Source organism: Heliconius melpomene, unplaced genomic scaffold, assembly GCF_056956725.1.
Source record: "Heliconius melpomene rosina isolate 202511_hmr_F unplaced genomic scaffold, ASM5695672v1 ptg000030l, whole genome shotgun sequence".
Classification (NCBI taxonomy): Eukaryota; Metazoa; Arthropoda; class Insecta; order Lepidoptera; family Nymphalidae; genus Heliconius; species Heliconius melpomene.
Window position 1 is genome coordinate 88,664 of NW_028181864.1, and position 8,046 is coordinate 96,709.

Below are 8,046 nucleotides of genomic sequence, written 5' to 3' on the forward strand. Positions count from 1 at the left end.
GAAATTGGTTTCAGGCGTTAGGACTGCAGATTTCAGGCCTGTGTTGGTCCGCCGAGCAAGTTAGGCCTTATAAAGAAGAATTCCCTGATTTATTTATGGAAGGTCTAGGGATGTACAAAGGGCCGGAAGTTTCGTTAAATGTTAAGCCAAATATAACGCCACGTTTCTTGAAAGCACGCCCCGTTCCGTTTCCATTGAAACATCAGGTTGAAGATGAATTGCAACGCCTGGTGCAACGCGTTCAACGGTAAATGCAGCTATAGACACGGATACTTACCCCCTACCAACATCAACTGAGGCTTTCGTGAAACTTAGTGGAGGGCGTATATTTACTAAATTGGATTTGAAACAAGCCTATACTCAATTAAAGGTAGATGAAGAAACTGCGATGCTCTTGACACTCAACACACCTATTGGTCTGACGAAGGTGAATAGGCTAGCTTTCGGTGTGAGTGCAGCCCCGGGTATTTTTCAGAGAGTGATGTCGTCTGCCCTCGCGGGGATGGATGGAGTGGCATGTTTATTGGATGACATTGCCATAGCAGGAAAGACATTACATGAACACAATCAACGCCTAAGAAATGTGTTATTGAAACTTAAAGAGATGGGCTTGCGTCTTAACTTAAAGAAATGTGTGTTTGCAGCTGATAGTATTACGTTTTTGGGACATATGATTGATGCAGAAGGCCTGCACCCATCCCCTGCAAAGGTGAAAGAGATACAAGAAAAATCGGCGCCAACTAACAAAGAAACTTTAAGGGCTTTTCTAGGCTTATATAACTTTTATGAAAAAATTTTGCCAAACAAGGCAACCGTGTTGGAACCTTTATATCGCTTGCTTGAGTCAAAGAGGCCTTGGGGATGGAGTAAAAAGGAACAGGAAGCATTTGAGATGGCCAAGGGGTTACTATCGTCGGATCGAACGTTGGTTGGCTACGATATCAACAGAGAATTACTCCTTATATGTGATTCGTCGGAGTATGGTCTGGGGGCTATCATAGCACATGTCATGGACGACGGTTCAGAAAGGCCGATAATGATGGCATCACGAACGATGCAAGCGCATGAAAGAAGATATGGCCAAATCGATAAGGAGGCACTGGCTATAATTTTTGGATTGACAAAATTTCATGACTACTTAGCGGGCCGGAAGTTCTCTATTGTGACGGATCACAAGCCGTTGATCGGTTTGTTCAACCGGGAGAAACCTATACCGGATCAGATTTCACCGAGAATGTTGCGCTGGTCTTTGAAGCTGGGGTGTTACGATTATGACACGAAATATAGACCCGGGAAGCTGATTGGTAACGCAGACGCGCTAAGCAGATGTACAGCCCCGGATACATCGACAGCGACTAGAGACATGGTTAGAGATGTTTTACTTTTGGAGGAGCAGCCTAGGGGTTGGAATTTGGACGTGCGCAAAATTGCTGAACTCACCAAGAAGGATCCTATATTGAGAAGAGTTTCGTTTCATGTTTTACATGGTTGGCCACCACGTAATAGCGACCCTGTGCTGCAACCATACTGGACGCGAAGAGAGGCTCTTTCACACAATAAAGAGTGTTTATTGTGGTGCAATAGAGTCATTATACCTGCGGCTCTTCAAGACCAGGTACTTAAACTATTACATGCCCCACATGCGGGGATCGTCCAGACAAAGGCATATGCTAGAGGGTACGTATGGTGGGTAGGCATGGATAACCAGATCGAAAGAACGGTGAGTGCATGTGAATATAGCGGTTGAGATGTGATACCACTATTTAATATGATCTTATTTATTTTACACTAAATGAGTAAAATTAAAAATCCAAATTTTGTGGAGAAATTGTCCAAATTTATTTAACTCACAGATACGTGAAGAGAAAATGATCACAGAAGGAAATAAAGAAATTTAAATAAATACCAATAGAAAATACAAGCTAAACTAGCACGTAATAGCAAGAAGTTAAGGTTGAGAATTGAATGCAAGCTAAGAGAGCAATGGATACACAAGTGAATGTCGCAAGCGATTCTAGCCGACTCTTTAAACGTGGCGATGCTAGCTAGCAGCCTACGACACGCATAGCAAAAAAACTCGGAACAGGTTTGAATTGTTCCAATGCGCTGCGTGCGGATGTTTTTAGTAAATGTAGTAATATTAATTTAGAATAAGTAATGTTCCCTACAGTACTCCCCCCCAGAGACCTGGTTAAGGGCGATAGTAGTCTGGAAACTTGACTCTTCTTCCGCTTCTTGTCCGCCTCTCAAGTGTCTGCTCCACGTCAGATTGAGAGATAGCCTTTGGTGCTGTTATTATCTTCTTTGATGCAGGAACGGCCTCTCGCGTAACATATGCGGGTATTTATTGTAGTGCTCACCAATTTAGGGGTCACCAATATAGCGGTTGAGATGTGATACCACTATTTAATATGATCTTATTTATTTTACACTAAATGAGTAAAATTAAAAATCGAAATTTTGTGGAGAAATTGTCCAAATTTATTTAACTCACAGATACGTGAAGAGAAAATGATCACAGAAGGAAATAAAGAAATTTAAATAAATACCAATAGAAAATACAAGCTAAACTAGCACGTAATAGCAAGAAGTTAAGGTTGAGAATTGAATGCAAGCTAAGAGAGCAATGGATACACAAGTGAATGTCGCAAGCGATTCTAGCCGACTCTTTAAACGTGGCGATGCTAGCTAGCAGCCTACGACACGCATAGCAAAAAAACTCGGAACAGGTTTGAATTGTTCCAATGCGCTGCGTGCGGATGATTTTAGTAAATGTAATAATATTAATTTAGAATAAGTAATGTTCCCTACATGAACTATGCCAGGTAGTCAAAAATAATCCACCAGCAGACCCACAAACGTGGATTACCTCAGATAAAGCGTGGAACCGTGTTCATATAGATTTTGCAGAACCATTCCAAGGAAAAACTTTTCTTGTGTTGATTGATAGTTACAGCAAATGGTTTGAAGCTGAAATCATTCCCTCAATGAGTGCATCCACAGTCGTCGTAGTTTTGAGGAAAATATTTGCTGCACAGGGACTTCCAGAGGTTTTAGTGTCGGACAATGGAAGAGCATTTAGCTCTGATGAATTCAATTCATTCTTATCTAAAAATGGAATCAGACATTTGTACTCACCGCCGTATCATCCGGCAACTAACGGGCAGATCGAACGTGCCATTCAGACGTTCAAGAATAAATTAAAGAAAATGTCGTCGTCTGAGATGCCTTGGAGTGAGAAATTGAGTAAAGCTTTATACTATCTTCGTACGGTGCCAAACAGCGTAACAAATAAAACGCCTGCAGAGTTATTGAACGGTCGTAGATATAGGACAGCAATATCATCTCTCCACCCGGACTCAGTACCCTCTACTACTGAGATGCAACTGGAGGCAGCGGCACACAGAACACCCGCACGCACTTTTGCTGAGGGCCAACCAGTGCTAATACGGATGTATGGTCCAGGTGAGAAGTGGAAAAGAGCTACTGTCGAGATGATTGAGGGTCCTAGCTCCTACAGGGTGCGAACGGAAGATGGTGAGCTGCAACGTAGACATGCTGACCAGATCTTAGCACGTACTGTAACATCACCAGTAATTGACCAGGACCCGATTGTTGATGACCGTACTGCTCGCAGCTCAAGATCTGGAACAGCTACACCGGATATGCCTATTGAGATACCACCACCAGAATTGTGGCCAGATATAATTGGAATCCCAAGCACTGATTAGATTAATATTTTGTAATTTATTATTTTGTTAACTGTTTAATTGTATTGTAATGAGTATTTCAATATGTATGGGTATGGGGGAAAGATATGTTATATATAATTTATAGTGGTTACATTGTGTACCTACATTGACATTTATATTTGATAATTGTAGTGTGGGGTACTTTGAAAATAAATCAGTTTTGCTTCATACTTGAAACTTGTGTTATCATTTTAATATATATTTCACATTATATAAGTGTATTATTATTATTAAAAATGTAATAAAATACCTTTTTACATAGATTTGTTACTTGTATGTATTAAAATTATTTTACTCATGCTCTTATGAGTCATGGCTCATTGTATTAGATTAAATTTATATCAGTATAATATTAAGTGTTAAATAGTATTTGTATATAGGTTCTTTGTAATTTTTTAACCGACTTCTGTAAGAAAAGGAGGTTATCAATTCGACTGTATTTTTTTTTGTTAAATAGTATTTGTCTACATAAAAGGCTAATAAATAAAACAATTTTTTACATAAAATTAGTTTTTTTAATCCTAATTAAAACCTAGCAGTCTCAAAAATCACAGATATTGATAATAATAGTATAAAATTTTAACATAAAATTTTCATTTAACATTTAGGAACATATTATTTGTAAATATTTCTATAATAATATCAGTCCACACTAAAATTAAAGAAAAAAAAACTAAACAAAATAAAAAAGAGTAAAAAAATTAACATTTATAAGTATGATGTATTCCTTTAAATTAAATCCTTTTTGGCCTTTTCTAGTTTAATCTTTAATAATTCAATTTCTAATTCATTTTTCTTTTTTTCAGACCTAAACCTTTGCATTTCAGTTTTTTTTTGGTAATAGGCCAACTCAATTATTTTTTTAAAATAAATTCTTTTTAGCGCTTCTGCTGATTGTGTTTTTAATAAGGTAGTTCTTTGCAGTTTTTGTTTCCTTTTCCTATCTATAGATGGATTGGATTTTTGTTCCAACTCTTTTTTTGGAATTTTCTTCAACATTTTCACCTGAAAAAAATAATTTTAATAAATATATCAATATACTTTTTGGTTAATTGTAAAATTTAGGATCTAGGCCTACCAAAATATTCAGCTGCTTCATCATATGGGTTTACATTGGGGTGTATTTGGTTATCCAAAACTGAGAGTATTTAGTACCACCACCTGTTTTCTTAATATTTTTCTGAAAAAATATTGAGGCAGTTAAAAACTATTTTAACATAAATTATAAGCTTGTATTACTATTTATTTGGTAAACATATAAAAATAGGATTTGAACTGGCATGTATTGGAAACTGTTCAACCGCCACAAGAGGTGATATTTTATGTTTCCCAAAATATTTTTTTTTCCTATAACACTTTAAACCTGATCATCAGCACACTTCTTGAAATCTTTTAGTAGATTTTCACTTATAATAATCTGTAAACAAAAAAAATATTAACATGAAATTCCCACAACTCTTCTAAAAAAAATGATCTGTTTAGACATTATTAAAGTTTATTTTATCATTTAAATGAGGTATATTGTAACATTATAGATAGAGTTATATTATAAAAAATATAAATTATTTAATCATTTTAAAGTCTACATACACTTTCATTATTTGCCACTTCAACAACCACAGCTCGGCTTGGCTACTAGTCGATGGTTGTAAAGAAAAGTCTTCATTTGATTGAACAGACAATTGCTCCAAGTATCGTTTTCTAAACATTTATGTAATATTAATAATAATAATAATAATAATAATAATAACTCTTTATTGTACACCCAAGAAAAGACACAAAAATACAATAACATTATCTAAATGTACAAAAGGCGGCCTTATTGCTTAATAGCAATTTCTGCCAGGCAACCTTAAGGCAGAGGACATAGCAAATTAAGATAGGGGTAGGGTGCAAAAAAAATATAATTAAGGGTATAAAATAAATAACAATATATTTACCATACATAACACATACAAAGCATAAGTTACGGAACCCTAACCCTACGAATATGCTGACGTACCAAAGTACTCGCCTGATCTCAGGCGACCACCCAGCGATTTCTTCGAATTGTCCAATGCACCTGTGTTTTAATTCTCGTAATTATAATATCTTATTAGAAGTTAAAAACACTCTTTATTCTCACTTCGATTAAAGCAGTCGTTAGTTTTAAGAATAATTGTATTAATATATAATTAATAAATAATTAATAATTATTCGGTTTTTTTTCAATCCCTCGACTGCCGCAAACGTAATTGGCGCAGTCGGTAGGATTTTCGCGGGCCGGTTCGCGATCGGTTTAAATTAATTACTCGATAATTATCATCGCGTCGCGTGCCGCCCGGGTGGCTATCGAGCACCGTTCGAGAATCCAGAATCTACGGACCTGTGGCAGCCGGGAGTAGAATCCAGCCTTCGATTCAACTGAGAAGAGACCAGATAATGCAATTTATGTGAGTACATAAGAATTGTTCTCGTGTGGCTCCTTCCTATTCATAAGTTACCAAAATTTTCCATCCTAACACATCTAGGACCCGAGAGCCTCCATCTAGGCAAGCCCGTCGGTTAGGTATAGATAGATTAAGAAATATTAATTCGCAAGAAATAAAAAATTTAAATTTAGATTGTAGTTATTCTAATTTAATTAATTTAGTTAACATGTCTCACGATCCGGACACCATATTTAAGGCCCTCCGCCTTGTCCCGGAGTTCGACGGGAACCCAAATATTTTAACTCGATTTATTCAAATTTGTGACCATTTAGCGATCCAATATCTTAGTGAATTACCTGGTAGTGAATTTTCTAACGTATGTTTGTTAAATGGAATTTTAAACAAGATAACGGGCACAGCAGCAAGCAAAATTAATTCAAACGGAATACCCGATAGTTGGCTAGGTATTAAAACACTTTTAATTAATAACTTTTCCGACCAAAGGGATGAGACCGCCCTATACAATGATCTCTCCTTAGCCACACAAGGTAATAGAAGCCCTCAAGAATTTTATGACCATTGTCAAAATTTGTTTAGCATGTTAATGACCTATGTTACACTACATGAGACACTATCCACCACTATCGAAGCAAAGCGCGATTTATATAAAAAAGTAACAATGCAGGCCTATGTTCGTGGTCTTAAAGAACCATTAGGATCCCGCATTCGTTGTATGCGACCACCAACTATAGAAAAAGCTCTGGAATATGTACAGGAAGAACTTAATACTATGTACATGCACAGCCGTTACGAGGTTTCAAAATTTAACAAAACCGTAACGCTAGACCTAACGCTACTCACCACACATTCGCACCACGCACATTTCCACTAAGTATACCTATATACCAAAATAGATCTAACACACAGCCTTTTAAATTTAATAATGAACACCAACACCCTAGACTACCCACGCACACACAAAGAATGTTCGGTGCACCACCTCCGAACTACAACCCTAACAGTCATATGTTTAAGTTACCGCCTCGAAATAGTAACACACAGAAGCCCAATCAAGGCAATGGATTTCCTAGACCTATGAGCGGTGTGAGCCACTTTGTGTCTCGACCACTGCCACCAACACAGCATACACTTACAGGACATAATTGGTTAAAATACGGTAATCCTCCCCCGAGAAATTATTTTAAATCAAGGGAAATAAATTTTAATAACTTTGAAGACGATTACTCGTACGATTATTACACAGACTTTGAACCGTATTACAGTAACGAATACATAAAATACCCCTATGACTATGACTATGACTACTATGAAGCTTATCCCCAAAACTATACCGATAATCCCACTACGTCACAAATAGAAACCATTAATGAGATTACATCTGACGATAATGAGCAGGATTTTCAGAAAATCTCCAAGTCCGACACCTTAAGATAGAAATTAATCTACATACACAACGTCACCTTCCATATACAGGAGCCAATCAATCCTTTTTAAGTCCAACTGTTGTAGAAAAATATCTTAATAATTTTCCTTTAAACTACGATCCATTTGAAGTATGTAATGTTCATGCCAAAACTAGAAGTGACTATTCAATAACTATACCGAGCTTTAATGAATTTAATGACCCGCGTAATATAACATTTTATGTATATTAATTTCATGATTTTTTCGATGGACTCATAGGAACCGATTTGTTAGACAAATGGGAAGCAGTAATAGATTATAAAAATAAAACACTTATTACCAAGACTGCTTCAAACCCCATATACGTACATGACTCCCGTAATGTAAATTTATATGAAGATATAATCCCAGCAGGACAATCAAAATTGTTAAATATTCCTATTAATATACACGATGGC

The 8,046-nt window shown here is 36.5% G+C and overlaps 1 long non-coding RNA gene across 1 annotated transcript; it reads right to left on the reverse strand.

The window, feature by feature from the left end:
- Positions 1–4,266: 4,266 nt before the first annotated feature.
- LOC146526545 (uncharacterized) lies at positions 4,267–8,035 on the reverse strand. The gene is made up of 3 exons (XR_014879393.1): positions 5,343–8,035; positions 4,831–5,169; positions 4,267–4,757 (listed from the first exon to the last, which is right to left on the reverse strand). It is a non-coding gene; the product is annotated as an uncharacterized LOC146526545 (long non-coding RNA).
- Positions 8,036–8,046: the final 11 nt, after the last annotated feature.